The sequence below is a fragment of the Lepidochelys kempii genome, chromosome 4 (genome assembly GCF_965140285.1).
Source record: "Lepidochelys kempii isolate rLepKem1 chromosome 4, rLepKem1.hap1, whole genome shotgun sequence".
Classification (NCBI taxonomy): domain Eukaryota; kingdom Metazoa; phylum Chordata; order Testudines; family Cheloniidae; genus Lepidochelys; species Lepidochelys kempii.
Window position 1 is genome coordinate 69,364,912 of NC_136383.1, and position 19,666 is coordinate 69,384,577.

The 19,666-nt window shown below is 40.5% G+C and overlaps 1 protein-coding gene across 2 annotated transcripts in view; it reads right to left on the reverse strand.

Moving 5' to 3' along the window:
- MFAP3L (microfibril associated protein 3 like) overlaps nucleotides 1–5,215 on the reverse strand; it is a 35,151-nt gene extending 29,936 nt beyond the window's left edge. Inside the window, exon 1 of one of the 2 annotated variants that reach the window (XM_073341615.2) lies at nucleotides 4,673–5,215. The gene's annotated coding sequence lies outside the window, so the exon portion shown is untranslated. The remainder of the gene's footprint in view (nucleotides 1–4,672) is intronic. The other variant, XM_073341617.2, reaches the window with a different exon arrangement.
- Between the last annotated feature and the right edge of the window lie 14,451 nt (nucleotides 5,216–19,666).

The window sequence follows — 19,666 nt, forward strand, 5'->3', positions numbered from 1 at the left end:
ATGTAATACCACATTTTAATGACTTGCTTTTTACTTATTGACCTCCAGGATAAAGTACAAAGAGGTTAGCACTAACACTGTGATTATGACCACTTCAGAACTGTCAGGGTAGGCTTGCAAGGAATAATTAATGGTAGTTAGGTGTGTTAATGATTGTGATTTAAAAGGAGAATGTCAAGTTAAAAATTATTGGATTTCTTTACCGATTAATTAACAGCATCTTAATCCCTGATCCCAGAGTGGGACCCATGAGGACAGAACTTAATGCTTGTGTGGAGCTAAACTGAAGTCAATGGGGTGTGGTATGGGCACAAGGCTCCAGTTGCATGGCTCTGTGTGCAGGACCTAAGATTATTTAAATTTGAAAGACTTAAATATCTGGTTTACTTTTCACTCATTATGCTCTTTTGTACTCTTTTTATATATTGCATTCAACTCAGCTTGGATAATGAGAACAGAATGATCTGGGCACTTTTGTATATAATCAGTTTCACTTTCTTCTTCCCAAGCGCCAACCATAAGGCTGTCTGCTTTGGGTTGCAAATGTTTAAATCAAAAGTAAAAATATTTTAATTTTTTTAAATAAAGACTTTTCATGAAAAGAAAAACAGTTTGTTAGATCTTGTCTAAACACACAGTTTTTATATCACTTCAACTATATTGGGTTGAAACTGGCATAATTAAAGCAGTACAATCCCCAATCCCCCATTGGTAAAGCTTATCCCAGTAAATTTAAGGAAATAAGATATACTGGGAAAAGGCACCATTTATACCAATATAGCAGTGTCCTCACTAATTGCTGAAATGATTTAATAAATTAATTTCTTTTTAAATTACATCCCTAACCAAAATAGTTAAACTGTACAAAAACTGTGTTTGGACTACAATCCCTTAATTACTTTAGCTACTGTTATTTTGAATTTACACACACGACATTTTACCGAAAAAACTAAAATTGTTTTAATTCACACCTTTTGTTATTTCGATGCAAGTCTGTGTGTAGACCAGCTCTAAGAGAAAATGACGGACTCCTTTTTGCCGGCTTGCAGTAGGGAAAGACGTTTCATTTGTATCCTCCCTGTTCAGCCTTCCCATTCGATATGCATTGTGATGCTCTGCACTTGGCCATGAGTGATTTAATTAAATTATGGTAATTGGTGGGAAGTAATAGTATCCCTATTGTTTGGCAGTGGCATTTCTAAGACATGCCTGTACATGGATAGGAAATCACTGTACAAACGAAATGCAGGAATTTTCAGTTTAAAGCACTAAATAATGCAATTAGGATTGCACTCAATGACAAGACATATACTTAGTCACACACTGGCCCTAAGCTGGAACCTGTTTTGCCCTGGCAAAAAAGGATCCAATGGGAGGTATTTAGGGCCAGGTCTACGTTACAAACTTTTGCTGGTATAGCTATGTCAGTTAAGGGTGTGATCTCTGACAGACACCACCAATGTACACAGAGTTAAATCAGCAAAACTGGTATAGTTTATTTCGCTTGGGTGCGGGGGAACTGGAATAAGCTATACTGGGAAAAGTGAAGTTTTGCTGGCATTAGCTGTGTCCACACTAGGAGTGCTTTGCAGGCATACTACACTGGTCTGGCTATGGTGGCAAAGTACTTCTACTATAGATCTGGCCTGAGTCTTCACATTCTAAACTGTATGGCCTAGGTAGTTACAGAAATGGAGAAGAGCTTCTACATTGTAATGATGAGAGAGTTTGGAAAGAGGGTATAACATGGTACCCCTTGAAAGCAGATAAAAATCATTTTTGTCTTGAATTGTAAATAGCACCAACTATGGTTTGAGTTTCTTTTCCTGAACTGTGCTACAGTGTTGGCTGTTAGCAGGACTGCAGCACAACTAGGGAACATGGTAAAAACAGTTTGGTTCCATCTGCTAACTAAGACTGAATCATATTTCAGTTTTGTGGGACAACTAACACATTTTAACTCTGTCCCCAAACTCTGCAGTTGTTATAGTACAGAATGGGCCTTTCTCAGATTGTTAAAGTGGGAAATTGTGCAATATGGGGTTTTGCAGGGTTTCACAGGCATGCAATGAATAGCTACTGTCTTTTCCCACTGGTATTTTATTTCATTGAATTGTGTTTTAATTCTATTCAACTCAAACTGCAAGCTCTTCAGTGATTCCATGCACATCTATAAGTATACAACTAAAAGCAGAAGAAAGATTAAGCACCTGTCCCCATTTCCCCCCTGGTGGATGGTTTGCTCTTTGGAAGACCTTTATTTATATTTGTTTTATTGTGAGCTGTTTAAACTTATGAATATTTTACGGCATTGTGGTGGTTATAAAATGGTGGAAGAAAAGCTGCAGCTTTTCTTCCACCAATAAATCAGTATTGATATATAGTACTTTAAGCTAAAATGCTTATATATATTATCCCTTGCACAAACACAAACAAACATGCTTTTGCTGTCTGAACACAACAAACCAAACAAAAGATGCAAACCCTTCAAACATGATTTCTATTTAAACGAGTCAAAATACAGCAGACCTCTAGTCTACCCTGTTGCAATGAGCAGGATGACTGTTCTAAAATGTATAGTTTTAGAAAACTAAAAACGTATACTAGATTTTTTTTATTTTAAAAAACATTTCAGTTCAAAAATACTTTCCCACTGTGAACTAACATTTCAGTTTTTCCACAAAATGTATCATAAAAGAGGTGTCCCTTGGTCTAGAAGGACCATTTGGAAATGAAAACAATGTCAAGTAAATTGCTATCAGAGAGACCTATTTGAAAAGCTGCAACTTAGTGACTGAAAGAGGCATCAATGTTGTCAGATTGTTAGAAACTTTTATTCCTTTGTACAAAAGTCTGATCTGTGCAAATGAACTAAAAATATGACTGCTCAGTGATTCTTTGTTATTTACAATTGACTGTCCTGTTATACTGCTTATATTGTACTGCTAAAGTAACATCGTATGATGGCATTTTCAGACTGCTCCAAAGTTGAAGACTGTAAGAATGTTGTCTCTCTAAGGCACTCATGGAATTCAGACAGGTATCACATGAGACTATAGTACTGATCAAAACTTTTAATTAATGCAAAAGACAATCATGCTGCCTTTACTTTAGATTAAAATAGCCCAATAAAAAAAACTTCCTTAAAAGGTCTATTTTATTTAAAGGTGCTACTTGCTGAATTAATACCCCCCTTCCTCCTCTCCAGAGGAGTATAATAATGTGTCACAAATCTACTGTCCAACCTCATACTCCCCAAAATAAAAAATTCCAAGTTAAACAGGGAACACTGGAGTTCAAGGTTCCAGAGAGAAAAGGAGTACACATTCTTAGAAGCACCAAAAGTAGATACTATGATGATGGGTGCATTAAGAATGCCTAATATTTGATTGATCTCTTGGGTTTCCCTACTGCATAAAGCAGTGCTTTAAGAACTGGCATTCATTATGGTTAGGATTATTTAGTAATCTTTCCAACTGGATTATTGCACCTTCCTCTGAAGCATCTGGCACTGACTACCCTCAGAGACAGGATCCTGGATTTGATTGACTGCTGGTCTGATATGACAATTTGTATGTTACTATGGGTGACAATGAGGTCTGGGTTAAAGCAATCCAATTCTTAGGCACACTCCCACGCAGTGCCCTGGCAGCCCCCATCCTTTTGGGAGTCATGATTTTTGAATAATTGGGATCAGCAATACTGCAAATCAAAAACAGCAACAGGCAGGACTGCTGCAGATCCCAGTCAGAGTAATGAACTCAGGGAACAGAGCACCACAGTGAAATGTTCAAAACTAAGGCTGAATCTCACCAAATACAGAATCAGTGACCACAAACTGGAGATGGAAATTGGGAGGAACAAAGCACAGTCTAAACCTAGAAAAAGGCATTGCTCAAAAGGCAACTGTGCAGTCAATGTTGCAGAGTACAGCTTGAGACAGATAGAGATTTTCTGTTCCAGGGGCCCAAATACAAGGAAGTGAGACAAATATTTCCTCCAATAATCTGAAATCATAACAGACATCTCATCCAAAAGTGATGAGGAAAAGGTGCCTGATCCTGGCAGAGAGAGATGACAGAGATGGCATTGTACTATGTATCTATTTACCATAGGATCAGCAATGGTTAGCAATGGCAAATGGACAAAGGCAATCAACCCCCAAACACAGTGTATAACCCCCTCCTGGGTAGGCTGTACCTGAGGAATCCTTTACCTATACTCTGGCAGCACTTGTAGAGCTTGTCATGCAAATAAACCCTGAAGACAATAGAATTGTAAGATTCTTCCCCTGGCAGGGAGGTCTTTTGGGGGTGGTATCAGTGGAATCCCCTCCCCCCTCAAACCCTCTACAGATGTGGTCGCTCAGGGACCACAACTATTTCTGATCTTCAAGCTGGTGGGACTCCTGAAGAGATGGCTCAGATTCCGCCTTCCAGCACAGAGGGCCCCCCTTGCCCCAACCTGCCCAGAGTATCAGCAGCAGCAGGTGGGAGCTTCCTACCCAACCTATGAGGAAAATCAACAGCAGGTCATGGTCACACTTCCCTGACTGGCAGTCTGTTCCACCGCTGCTCCCTACAGCTGGGGTCCAGCGGCTAATCCGACCCTGACGCCAAAACAGCCCACCAATGCGCTGCAGGAAGCTACAAGTTATAAGAATAAATCCAACCTCCAGCACGATGCCTATCTCCCAGGTGAGCCAACCCTCCTCTTCGCCACTTAGCCTTTCAGTGCGATCGCCCGGGCCCGAGATCTCTGCTCCCCACGATGCTCTCCTACTTCAGTGCTGCGCCTCGGGTTGCCACGGAGCCTTTTGCCTTCACCGCGCTGGAACACAGAGAAGAAACCGAACCGAAGCCCGATAGAAATGCTCACAGCGGTGGCTCCGCCGCTGCGGCTGTAACCCGTGCTCCCTACGTCGCGTGCTGCAAGCAACCCGGGCTGCGCTCGATGGAGCGACACGGCGGCGGCGTTCGGACGTTCGGTTGTGGAACGCTGGGGTGCCGCAACATTCCAAGCGCGACCCCAGAAGACAGCAGCACCGCCGGCTCCTTCTGACTCTGCGGAACGGCAGCCAGCGCTCTCCAGACTTCGGCCCGCAAAAGTAGGTCAGCGCTGCACTGAGCATGCTCGAGCTAGAGCCAGGCTGCTGTGAAAATTCATTGAGCTGCCCAAGGTTGATGCAGCTTCTTTTCCTTCCCTTCTCCACGCTGAAGGTCACCAGACGGAGTGGAATGGAGCCTCCAGAGATTAAGGGATCCCACCTAGCTGGGAACTGGGGAAATACAGTTTGACAGGTTCTCCTCTGGCAACAGGCGATGACAGCGGATTCTGCACATCATTAGTTGATTTAAGAGAATCAAAATAATAAACACTTAATACTAATGATTTTACGAATGATCGAAGATTTTTTAGTTATATTGAAACCTTTGCACCTTCAAACCCCGGCCCCGTACATCCTAGATATTTTGCTGACGTCTAAAACGTTGATTAAAATAATTTTTATTCTGACTATCCCTGAGCCAAAAAGTGCCCTCAGTGGAATTTGAAGCACTAGAGAAGATTTAGCATTATAGGACTTCTTGTGTCTACCTTTAACATCCATCTTGAGCAAATAAGTGCTTTTCTTAATCAAGATCGTTTGTTATCTGGAATAAATTCTTCTATTTTGTAACTCTGCTACAGAACAATACAGATTGATGTAAATTGCATTTATGGCACTACATCTCTTTTCAATTATCTTGTCAGACTAAAAGAACTGAAGTAAAGATAATTTCATTTAATAGTGTAGGGCAAAATGGTGTGGTTTAGAAATGGAAAAGTTCAGAACATTGCTTTTAGTTGCATATCAGTTCTCTGCTAGCTGTATATATTACTCAGTAGCAATCCTTTTCCTAGCACTGATCATATTGTCTGCTGCAAACTAAGACTAGCATTTGATATTAGTCTAGCATTTTATATTTACTGTAGTGAGTATACTTTACTTCTCCAGCAGTGCTTGTTTAATCACAAGAAGCCTTTTCATTAGTGTAAGCAGAGAACTTTGGTATTACCATTAGTTATATTTAGGCACTGTAATCACGGCAAGCCCTAGACCAAATGGTGCCACAGGCGTGGAGCGTCTTTGGTACTTCCAACCTCCATTTGTTAAACTTTTGAATACCTTACAGCACTCTGAGTCCAGCGCCCCCCAAGCCTGGCACCCAGGCAGTTGTATGGGTTGTCTGCCTCTAAATCCGGCCTGATCGTGGCAGTTTTGTAATAATCTTTTTAGAAAATAAAGATAAAATTGTATTTTTCACCTAATTATAGTCTCTGCAATCACTAGGTGGAGTGGACCACAGGTGCAGCAAAGTATTACTGTACTTACAAACATTACACTATAGCTGTGGTTTTCAACCTCTGGTCTACGGATCTCTGGGGGTACGCAGACTTTAACAGTCTGCAAAAGGTTGTCATTAGAACAGTGGTTTTCAACCTGTTGTCCGTGAACCCCTGGGGGTCCACTGACTATGTCTAAGATTTCCAAAGGGATCTTGGAAAATAAAAAAAAGGTTGAAAACCACTGCACTGTAGGCTGACAACAAAGACCAGGAAGAAAACAATAGATTTTTTTCAAACACTATTTAGTACAATAGCCATGTTTGAAAGTTTAGTGATCAAAACAAATGCATGGGACAATAGATTGATACATTTAAAGTAAAATGACAGGAAGTGTTTGATCATGAAAAATACCTTTTTAGAGAGAGAGAGATTATACTGTACTTAAGTATCTTAACTTTTTAAAGATTCTCTATTCCCATCGAAGAACATTTAAAGATATATACTATTGCACATGAGTGACAAAGAGAAAACAATTGACTTCCTTTCTTATAATATGTGCATTAAGCTTCATTAGAATATATATGGGCCCAATCCTGTTTCTATTGATGTCAATAGGAGTTTTACCATTGTCTTAAATGGATTGGGCCCTACGTGTATAAACAAAGTTATTTTTTTATTATCTGAAACCTAAAACAAATACTATATAATTCAGTTATTCTGTCATCATATGGGAATATTGTGACTGCCATATCAAATCAGATGATTGGTCCATGTATCTTTGAACCTGTGCATGATTATCAGCTCTGGATAATTTAATATGGAATAGAAATGTTCTTTCCAATGTCTGGCTTGTTCTTCACACATTTTCAACATCTAGAAGAAGGACCAACAACACCCGACAACATTAAGGCAGGTTTCAAAAGCCTCAAAGAGGGGAAAGCTCCTGATGGTGACAGAATTCAATGAGAAGTACTAAAAATGGGAAGCAAAATTCTGACTGATCAGCTAACAAAACTCTAATGAAATATGGGTGAAAGAACCAGTGCCACAAGACTGGAAAGATGGTATCATTGTGGCATTGCCAAAAAAAGATGATTTTATTCAGTACACAAACTGGAGTGGTATTGTACTGCTGTCAATCCTGGGCAAAGTATTGGCTACTGTTATGCTGAATAGAATGAAGAAGGCAGTGGATGCAATATTACAAGAACTGGCTGTGTTCATGTTATGAACAGATGTTCACTCATTTGACAGATCATTGAAAAAGCTACGGCTTGGCTAAAACCAATCTTAATTAACTTTATCGACTTTAAGAAAGAGTTCAATAGTGTCCACAGCGAGACCCTGTAGAATATTGCTAGAAGTATGGATACCAGACAAAGTGATCCATGTAATAAGGAATTTATATGCTGGAAGTAGATGCGCAATATGATTGGATACAGGCCTGGGTAAGTGGTCCAATATTATGCCTGGAATTAGACAAGGGTGTGTATTATCACTAATCCTCTGTGCATTAGCAAGAGACTGGCTGATGAAACAGGCAACAGAAGGCATTGTGGATGGTGTAAAATGTGTTAGCCGAGATGAGTTACACAATCTTGACTTTGCTGACGACATAGCTCTCCTAAGTATGACATGGAATGGAATGTTTCAGAGGAACAGCCGTGTTAGTCTGTATTCGCAAAAAGAAAAGGAGTACTTGTGGCACCTTAGAGACTAACCAATTTATTTGAGCATGAGCTTTCGTGAGCTACAGCTCACTTCATCAGATGTTTACCGTGGAAACTGCAGCAGACTTTATATACACACAGAAATCATGAAACAATACCTCCTCCCACCCCACTGTCCTGCTGGTAATAGCTTATCTAAAGTGATCAACAGGTGGGCCATTTCCAGCACAAATCCAGGTTTTCTCACCCTCCACCCCCCCACACAAATTCACTCTCCTGCTGGTGCTAGCCCATCCAAAGTGACAACTCTTTACATAATCAAGTCGGGCTATTTCCTGCATAGATCAAGGTTTTCTCACATCCCCCCCACCCCCATACACACACAAACTCACTCTCCTGCTGGTAATAGCTCATCTAAACTGACCATTCTCCAGGTTTAAATCCAAGTTAAACTAGAACATCTGGGGGGGGGGGTAGGAAAAAACAAGAGGAAACAGGCTACCTTGCATAATGACTTAGCCACTCCCAGTCTCTATTTAAGCCTAAATTAATAGTATCCAATTTGCAAATGAATTCCAATTCAGCAGTTTCTCGCTGGAGTCTGGATTTGAAGTTTTTTTGTTTTAAGATAGCGACCTTCATGTCTGTGATTGCGTGACCAGAGAGATTGAAGTGTTCTCCGACTGGTTTATGAATGTTATAATTCTTGACATCTGATTTGTGTCCATTTATTCTTTTACGTAGAGACTGTCCAGTTTGACCAATGTACATGGCAGAGGGGCATTGCTGGCACATGATGGCATAGATCACATTGGTGGATGTGCAGGTGAACGAGCCTCTGATAGTGTGGCTGATGTTATTAGGCCCTGTGATGGTGTCCCCTGAATAGATATGTGGGCACAATTGGCAACGGGCTTTGTTGCAAGGATAAGTTCCTGGGTTAGTGGTTCTGTTGTGTGGTATGTGGTTGTTGGTGAGTATTTGCTTCAGGTTGCGGGGCTGTCTGTAGGCAAGGACTGGCCTGTCTCCCAAGACTTGTGAGAGTGTTGGGTCATCCTTTAGGATAGGTTGTAGATCCTTAATAATGCGTTGGAGGGGTTTTAGTTGGGGGCTGAAGGTGACGGCTAGTGGCGTTCTGTTATTTTCTTTGTTAGGCCTGTCCTGTAGTAGGTAACTTCTGGGAACTCTTCTGGCTCTATCAATCTGTTTCTTTACTTCTGCAGGTGGGTATTGTAGTTGTAAGAAAGCTTGACAGAGATCTTGTAGGTGTTTGTCTCTGTCTGAGGGGTTGGAGCAAATGCGGTTGTATCGCAGAGCTTGGCTGTAGACGATGGATCGTGTGGTGTGGTCAGGGTGAAAGCTGGAGGCATGCAGGTAGGAATAGCGGTCAGTAGGTTTACGGTATAGGGTGGTGTTTATGTGGCCATTGTTTATTAGCACTGTAGTGTCCAGGAAGTGGATCTCTTGTGTGGACTGGACCAGGCTGAGGTTGGTGGTGGGATGGAAATTGTTGAAATCATGGTGGAATTCCTCAAGGGCTTCTTTTCCATGGGTCCAGATGATGAAGATGTCATCAATATAGCGCAAGTAGAGTAGGGGCTTTAGGGGACGAGAGCTGAGGAAGCGTTGTTCTAAATCAGCCATAAAAATGTTGGCATACTGTGGGGCCATGCGGGTACCCATAGCAGTGCCGCTGATCTGAAGGTATACATTGTCCCCAAATGTGAAATAGTTATGGGTAAGGACAAAGTCACAAAGTTCAGCCACCAGGTTAGCCGTGACATTATCGGGGATAGTGTTCTTGACGGCTTGTAGTCCATCTTTGTGTGGAATGTTGGTGTAGAGGGCTTCTACATCCATAGTAGCCAGGATGGTGTTATCAGGAAGATCACCGATGGATTGAAGTTTCCTCAGGAAGTCAGTGGTGTCTCGAAGGTAGCTGGGAGTGCTGGTAGCGTAGGGCCTGAGGAGGGAGTCTACATAGCCAGACAATCCTGCTGTCAGGGTGCCAATGCCTGAGATGATGGGGCGCCCAGGATTTCCAGGTTTATGGATCTTGGGTAGTAGATAGAATATCCCAGGTCGGGGTTCCAGGGGTGTGTCTGTGCGGATTTGATCTTGTGCTTTTTCAGGAAGTTTCTTGAGCAAATGCTGTAGTTGCTTTTGGTAACTCTCAGTGGGATCATAGGGTAATGGCTTGTAGAAACTCGTGTTGGAGAGCTGCCGAGCAGCCTCTTGTTCATATTCCGACCTATTCATGATGACAACAGCACCTCCTTTGTCAGCCTTTTTGATTATGATGTCAGAGTTGTTTCTGAGGCTGTGGATGGCATTGCGTTCCGCATGGCTGAGGTTATGGGGCAAGTGATGCTGCTTTTCCACAATTTCAGCCCGTGCACGTCGGCGGAAGCACTCTATGTAGAAGTCCAGTCTGCTGTTTCGACCTTCAGGAGGAGTCCATCTAGAATCCCTCTTTCTGTAGTGTTGGCAGGGAGACCTCTGTGGATTAGTATGTTGTTCAGAGGTATTTTGGAAATATTCCTTGAGACGGAGACGTCGAAAATAGGATTCTAGGTCACCACAGAACTGTATCATGTTCGTGGGGGTGGAGGGGCAGAAGGAGAGGCCCCGAGATAGAACAGCTGCTTCTGCTGGGCTGAGAGTATAGTTGGATAGGTTAACAATATTGCTAGGTGGGGTGAGGGAACCATTGCTGTGGCCCCTTGTAGCATGTAGTAGTTTAGAAAGTTTAGTGTTTTTTTTCTTTTGTAGAGAAGCAAAGTGTGCGTTGTAAATGGCTTGTCTAGTTTTAGTAAAATCCAGCCACGAGGAAGTTTGTGTGGAAGGTTGGTTCTTTATGAGAGTATCCATTTTTGAGAGCTCATTCTTAATCTTTCCCTGTTTGATTGTCCTTACCTCAGAAGTAGAACAGGAAACAGCAAAAAATTGGATTGAAAGTAAATGTAAAGAAAACCAAGATTATGAAGATAGGAAGCTGGAGAACAGGTGAAAAGGTGTACGTGGATGGGAAAAATTAAACAGGTAGAAGTGTTCTGCTATCTGGGGAGTAGGATGACATTTGAAGGTGGGTGTGATAAAAATTTTCATATGAGATTAGGCAAAGCAAACACCACTTTTGGAAGGAAGAACAACTTGTGGTCGAATGGAGGTTTCCAAACCAAACTAAAGATCAGATTATTCCATGTGATTGTACTGAGTATGCTATTGTATGGAGCGGAGATATGGCTGATGACAGTGACTAACACAACGAGATTGGAAGCTGCCCATCACAAATAGCTGAGGAACATACTTCACATTTCATAGAATCATAGAAATGTTGGGTTGGAAAGGACTCCTCAAGAAGCCATTAAGAAATTGAGAATTTCATGGAAAGACAAAATAACAAATGTGAAAGTAAGGGAGCTGACAGAGCAGGACGTGTTAGAAAATATCATCAAAGAAAGAAGGCTCAGGTGATCAGGACATGTACACCATATGGAGATAGGAGACATGCTAAGCAAGCATTGATTTAGGTAGCTGAGAGAGGAAAGAGAAACAGAGGAAGGTCAAGGAAGAACTGGTACAAGACAGTGACAGAGGACATTGAATGCTCTGGCATTCAATAGGGAAGAAGTACTACAACTAGTGAGTGACCATAATCAGGGGAGAGTCTGGATTGCCTCATGTGTCAGTGGCATAAGCAGAACTCAGATCTAAGATAAGGGTCCGTATATCCCGTTGAGTAGTATCCTGCTTTCATATTAAGGTGAGGACTTTTGATACAGCGTGTAGGCTCTAGAGCAGAAATTGACTAAGTGTCCCATTGTTCCCATTGAGGAAAATGGGAATCTGCTCAGGTGCAGATACCTATCTATGCACAGAACAAAAGAAGTATCATACTGGAGAAGACAAGTCCATCTAGTCCAGAATACTGGTTATTACAGTGTCCAGTACCACATGCTTCTGTGGTATGTGCATCACCCCCAGAAGATAATTGGAATAACCTGCCATAAGGAGAAATTACTTGCTCTGTCAAATAGCGGTAGGCTCATGCCCTGAAGCATGAGGACTACATTTTTTTTAACCTTTCTAAAATAACTGTGGATATTATTATTCATTTAAACATGTAAACCTTTTTTGAATCCTATTAAGCTCCGGCCTCAACGATATCTTGGGCAATGACCACTATAGCATTATGTGATATGTAATTAAAAACAATTTCCTTTTGTCAGCTTTAAATTTGTTGCCTTTTAATTTCTCTGAATGTTCCCATCTTCTTGTATTATGCAAAACCATGCATTAAGAGCTCCCAGTTTATCTTTATATACCATTCATTATTTTGTATACCTCTATCATCGCCTTTCAAAAGCAAATAGTTCATTTTTTTCAGTCCCTCTTTGTATGGAAGGCTTTTCACGCTGTAATCCATTCTCATCACCCATCTCTGTGGAGAAAATTCCTTTCTGATCCTCATACCTTAAGTGATCAGTAAGTGAAGCAAGAGATTTGATTATGCTTATTATACCCTTAGCGTACCTAACTACAAATATTATTAATAACAAAATTATCCAATTGCTTTTAAAATCCAATATTATTTGTCTTGCTTATTTCTTTTGGAACAGTGAATTCCACAGGTTGACTAAAAACTGTGTAAAGTTAAGGATATTTATTTTTTCGTTTAAAATGTTTTTGTACTATATGACACAATGAAAAGGCCCATCTTCAAAGATGTTATCTAGTGGTGCCAAACCTTGTAAGGCAGGAGGAAACAAAATATCTTTGTGGGGAGGAACATACATTTTGAAGGAAAAAACAAAAATCCAACCTTGAACTGGATTTCAAACTTGTTTCCACTGTCCCAGGTTTGGTGTAGCTTAATGCAATGCCTGCCACTAGTTTAGCACTTGCCACTTGAAAGCCAGGCTGGACAAAACTCCAAATAAAACATCAAAAGAGGGCCTGTGGTTAACAAGGGGATTGAGACTTCCTGGACTACACGGATGTGTGAAGAAAGGATCTGGAAGGCACAACAAGGCTGCTGTGAGGACCACACCCCACAAATGATTATAAAGTGTTTATTGTGCTCAACTTGACCCCTTTCCTGTAACTTGGGGCCTCTTTTGAGCATTTTTTTTAGTGTTATACTAGATATGTATTTTTCTGTTTATATTTCATTTTATGATTTTTTCTGTATTTTTTTCTGTGACTCCCATAAACTTTGCTCTTCTGTTATGTACCTGGGATTGGAGTTGCAGATTGCCTATTCGGTACCTTGGAGTAAAGGAACCTGTAGTCTGATCTGATAGGCAGCAGAGCCAGGAATAGAGGACTGCAGTACCTGGTCAAGGCCTAACTGAGCCTCCATTGTCTTCCCCATGAAATACCAGATAGTAACTAGAACGGACTAATGTGAGCCTGGGGTGAGCCCAAAGAGTCACTGTGTTTGGCTGACGTTGCCATTCAGCCAAACACAGGGAAACCCTTTAAGTCTTTTCCTTTCCAGGGCAAATAATCCTATTTTTTTCAATCATCTTTGTATGAAACACTGGCTATTCTTCTAACCATTTTTCCTGCCCTTCTCTGGCCTCTTATTTCACCAGCTGAGTAAGCTGATATCCTGCCATAAAAATAAATCCATGTAGATAATTAGCTTTTGAAACAGTGATGTTTACCAATCACTGCATGAACTAAATATCAGACATTATACCACCATGGAAACAACCTGCTATTGTATGTCATGAATGTAAAATAATATGAGGCACAGAGTACAGAACTGCACATGAATGAGAGAGACACAGGGCACGCTGCATGACCTACAACAGGATTCAGTATTTGTGTAATCAGGGAGAATTGGCCAAATTATTCATGAGTCTCAGGGAGGCAGAGATGAAATATGTGGTCTATGGCCAAATAAAATAATATTTTTCTTGTGGAAAAGTCAAGATTATGATTATCATGTTATTTTAAACTTTATTCATACAGTGATCATTTTAGGAACATCACATAATTTGTGGTCTTGCAATTTATTTGTAAAAGGATTTATTTATTTGTAAAATTTATTTATAAAAAAATTATTTGTAAAAACTGGCTTTTTGATCTTGCAAAACAACAGTTATTATGATTTCTATCCCGGGCTTTTTATAAAGAGGAGTGCTTTTTAAAAATAATTTAAACTGATAGATAATTTGTCAATAAGATGGTTAAAGCAGGAGGAAAACTTCCAAAGGAATAAAACTAGTCACATTTTAATAATAAAGATTTACTCTTGAGGAAGTTGCATGATTTGTGTGAGTCTAATATTAGAAAGCTAATCCAAAGCTATATTCTCTAGTGTCATACCACACTTGTCAGGAAGCTGATATATTATTTGGATTCATATTAGCAGCTGTAAATAGGAAACAGAGCCTAGGACTTGACCTTTAAGTCAGTGGTATCTCTAGGGATAAAGAGCCTGTTTTATACCTAATCAACAACTGGATGTCACCAGTGCATGGCCATAACACAGTGGGTGCAGAATTTATCCTGAAGCAAAAAATGTGATTGCCTAGGTCTTGTTAATTGTTTCAGAAGTCCAGTTTAACGTGGTTGTGTGTATTTCTCAAGAGAGTTACATGGAAGAGGGAAAACACCCTCTGTTAAAAAAAAACCCACAAAAAACAGAGTACTGTATTGCAATTAACTCCTTCTGTGCCGTAATATATAGGGCTTAGTCCTGCAAGGTGGTTGCAACTGCAACCCCAGTTGAGCCAAGCACTTAAGCACATGAGTAGCAGGAACATTAAGTACGTGAGTAGGTCCACTGATGTTTAGCACATGCTGGCCTGGGCAGAATCAGGGTCAGAGTGCTGAGCAACTTGCAGGATCAGAGTTTTATAGCTTTAGATGTATGTTGTATGCCAGGCTTTCCTGTTAAATAGACTTAAAATATGTACTTATAATTTCTTCCTGCATGTATGTAGTTATGTCTGAATACAACTGTAAAAATGTATGGTTGAATTCACTGGTGATCTTACAACTGGCAAATTCCTAGCTGTTCAGTAGCATCTCACCCACAGAAAGCTGTGTTTTAGTGATGGAGAAGTTCTGAATATTACCTTTTAGCTTCATAACAGTGATCTCCTATGAGGTATAGAGCACTTTCCAGCTGTTCTCTTTCCAGAACTGATCATATCAATCGCTGTTATGTGTCTATACAAAACAGAATACTATATACAATAGACAAGGACTTTGAGGGGAAAAACTCTCAAAAAAGGTTTGTATGGTTATTTGTCTTACAGACTGTATGGGATCAATTTACAGCAGTGTCTAAATATCAGTAATTTTTGCAGGAGTTGGGTCACGTTTCCAACAGAATTTGTCTGAACTTGTGCAATATGCTGCAGAGATAAATGAGTAAACTGAATTCTTCTTTTTTTTCCCTGTAAATGAGAGGGCGGGATTTATAAAGGAAGCTGAACACTTAGGAAGACTTGGTACAGGTTTCATTCCTCAGCACCAAAGCATAACCTGCTGATTTGTAAATATATGACTTACTGCTACAAATAAAACGTTTATAATCAGAGAAAATTTGACATGACACATATTGTAATTATGTCTTTCTTGTGGATGGCATTTTGATTTTGAAAATCTGTGGATAATTCAGCAGATATTTCCTCAAAAGGCTCAGATACTTACCCCAGGTGGGCTTTAGCAGCAAGGAATTCTGGCTTTCATAGATTATACTTTTGTAGTCAAATTGATATTAGGAAAGGGTTAGTTTATTTGGTAACAGAGCAATTATCTGTTTTTATATAACTTTTTTTCAAGCACTAAGTCTTTAGTACAAAAAATAATCAAAAATATTTACTCTTTTACAGGTTGTTATTTCTAATAAATACTCTGAGAATATTTCTTAGATAGAAGAAGTTTGTGTCAGTTGTATCTGCATGACATTATCCAGAAAAAAATGAAATAAAATTGGATCTTCCCTTCCATAATGTGCGTAACTAGGTCTGCAGCATTCTGTATTCTGGGGTTTCTAGCCCAGATTAATTTTAAGATAGTCCTTTGGGCCCAGATCCACAAAGGTACTTAGGCTCCTAAATCCCATTTTTAGGCACCACTGTTATCCACACTCCCCCTGCTCAGCTGCCACCTAACCCTGTAGGTGCCTAAACTCATTCCGCATCTGTTTATTTCAGTAAAAGCTCACTGGGTGCCTATATTTCTGCCTCTGGGCATGTGCACTTCTGCCTCACTTTAGGTGTCTGTACTCCTGTCTCCCACCTAAGTCCCAGTGTGATCTGCAAAGCAGGAGAATACAGGCATTCCTGTTGCCTGCACGGCCCAGTCTGGTAGGTGTGCTCAGAGGCTACTGAGCTCCACACAAAACAGCTGGGAGGGTGGGGGGAAGGAGGAATCTACTTCATAAACTTTTAGCCCAGAGGTTAGGGCAATCAGCTGGGATTCAGGAGACTCCCAGTTCAGTTTCCAGTCTGCCTGACAAGACAGGAACAGGACTTGAGCAGGGCACTGCCACCTGCTGGATGTGTGTCCCAGTCACTGGACTATGGGACATTCTGGTGTGAGTCTTTCTCCATTTCTCCTACTACAGTTGTGTCACTTGAATTAACTAATGGAATAATTAAATATTATTTGGGCCAGTGAAAGTGTGAAGATCCCTCTGTAGTCCAGTATGTAGGGCCCTCCCCTGAGAGGTAACAGATCCCCACCCAAGTCCCTTCTTCTCCTGAGGCAGATGGGAGTCTTGAACAAGGGGGGTCTTCCACATCCCAGGTGAGTATCCTAACTGTGGGGCTAAAAATTAGAGGTGCCGTCCATCCTGCTGGTCTTCTTGTGCGACACAAATGCCTAACCTCATTTTCCCAAATCAATACCTAGATACAGGGATCAATTGTAAACATGTTGTTGTAATTCATTATGTTTTCGTAATGATATTTTGAATTGTTTGTACATCAGTCTTTGTGCTCCGTGGGGGAGGGCGATTAAATATATTTCTCATCTATCAGCCTATAACAGACAGTTGTGTGAAAAACGAGCAGACTTTTTGTGGTTTATTTTCAATGACGTGACCTTCCTTACACAAGGAACTATATTCTCCAATGGAAGTGTTCTGCTGAAATGCATTTCCTGATTAGTTTAATAAGTATGTTGAATAATTTACTTCTGACAGGGAGGGACATAGATTTGTGATGATGTTAAACATAATTTTATCCTCAACTTTTCTTAGAAAATAATTTGTAAATGATCAGGATAAAGTTATAAGGCTCCATCCAGCCAGGTGCTGAGTGCCTCCTGCAGAAAGGGCAGTATCTTGCAGAACCTGGCTCATAGTATTAGCAAAAATCTATACAGTAGAAAGATGCATTACTCATGATCAATACACTTATTTAAGCATTTTGCTGCAGAAGACTACTTTGGTGATGGAATTTAGCATGTTTCTTAATCTGAAAGAGAATTAGCCGCAATGAATTAGCATAAATTATACTTCTATAATTTTGTATTACTCATTGCAAAGAATACTTTTCATTATAATCCTCACCAAATTGTGTGTGTGTGTAAATTAGATCTTTGTACCTCTCCTTTGCTTTCTTCTCTTTTATTCTATGTTTAGACTAGGAGCTGCGGTGTGGTTCCCAGTTCGCATACACATATTCATGCTAGCTCTGACTGTACTAGTGTAGCTGTGGTGGCATGGCTAAACCACACTGCTGCTGTCCATGCTACCCCGGCTACTTAACTCACACTCGCAGTAGCTCTCATCGAGCTAGCATGAGGATGTGTAGTGAGCTGGGAATCACAACTCTAGCACATAGTGTAGACGTAGCCTTAAAGAGAGCATTTTCTGCTGAAAACTCAAGATTTTAACAGGGTTTAGTTTTCATGGCAGACTAAAATATAATTACTTTTGGCCTATAGGAGCCACCTAGGGTTTCACTTTGGCCCCATGTATAGTTTGTAGAAAACTCAAATTAAAAACTCTGCACCCAACACAAATAGAAAAAGAAAATTACAGTAGAATATATTATGATTATTTTGTAATAGGTTGAAAAGAAAGGCCCCTGGATTTAATGTGCCGTGTTCCATCTAGTCAGTCATGTAATATAAATGACTAGTTAAATGAACCTCCCTGTATAATCTTCTTCTGCATTTTTTTTTTTAAAAACCCCTGTGCTTCATTTCTTTTTTTCATTGGGCAGTAATCTGAAGAGCATCCATTTTATGCTGTATTGAGATTCAGTATCTCCTAAAAGGAGATTAAAATCAAGTGGTATCTGCATTTTACATTTTTGTTGTTAAGTTAGCTCAGTTCAGCTAGAATGCATGTGCCCTTCTTAGATGATACAGCACTCCGCATGTACAAACATTAACATTTAAACTATAATTGGAGAATTTGGTTCAGTAGTCCTTTTTGCTGAAGACCTATTTTTGTCATGAAATAAGCCTGCCACCTGCTGGAGGTGCTTCTGTAATGAATGTTGTCTCATTGGAAGGATTGTGTCCGCAGGTCTGTGCAGATGATCTTCCCTTCTCCAACTTGGCAGAGTGGTGTCCATCCACTGGACCCTGCCAGGCAACTTTCCTGCTGCTCTGGGGATCTGCATAAGTGAAAGGCGTGGGAGGCAGCAGGCTGGAGAAGGGATCAAGACAGTGCTGAAAGGCTGCACATTGTCCTCTCTCCTTCTAGCCCAGCAGAGGCGATTTTTTGTATGGCCTACCTCTGTTATATCCTCGCTTCCAGGGAGCACATGTGCACATAGTTGGGGACAGATAGCTAGTGTGGAGATACAGAGCTCCATGTAAATGGCCTTTGTTTCTCATTGATACTTCAAGCTGCACAGGGTGTAGGGCTGAGTCCCATGACTCTTTTAGTGGTGGGGGTGGAGTAGGGAAGGGAGGGGAGGGAAGGGGGCAGCCTTCTTGACAGGACAACATGAGAAATCTGTGCTAGGGGAACCTCATGCTTGTCCACTTACAGAGTGCACAGAGTGCAGGTTTGGTCATGGAAAGAGGAGATCTGACCCCCTGAGGCAGCATAGAGTTAGACCCCAATGTGGAGGCTTACCAGGGGATGATTTGGCCTCAGGCATTAATTAGATTGCTTTGTGCAGTGAAGGGGCTGTTCTAGCAGTTGGGAATAGCCAGAGGACACAGACAATGCCCACTGTCCCCCTATATCTGTGTAGTGGGAGTGGCATAAAGAGACTGTATTGTATCAAAATCAGGCACATAGAGTTATGTCAGCGTAACTGGGAACTTCTTGCACTGAAGACAGGTTTATTGAACATATCTGGGTGTGCAAACAGAAAAAAGTTGAAACCATTAAAATATATACTTAGTGTTTTAAAAGGGCCAATTTCACAAAGCTGAAAACAATTATGAGCCAAATTAGTAGTGAGAGAGCATTAAAACAGACAAATGTGAATGGCAATTGGGAATTGTTTAATAATATTTTACTAGATGAGCAGAAAGCCACAATCCCATAATCAAAAAAGAAGGCCACAATGGTTAAAAAAATTACCTGGGCTTAGAGGGGAAGTAAATGCAGCTATAAAATAATAATAAAAATAATAATAATTAAGAATAATAAATTAATAAATATATAAAACAAATGGAAGAAAGGGGAAGTTGATAGTAACGCATATTACTATTAGATGTAAAATGCATTC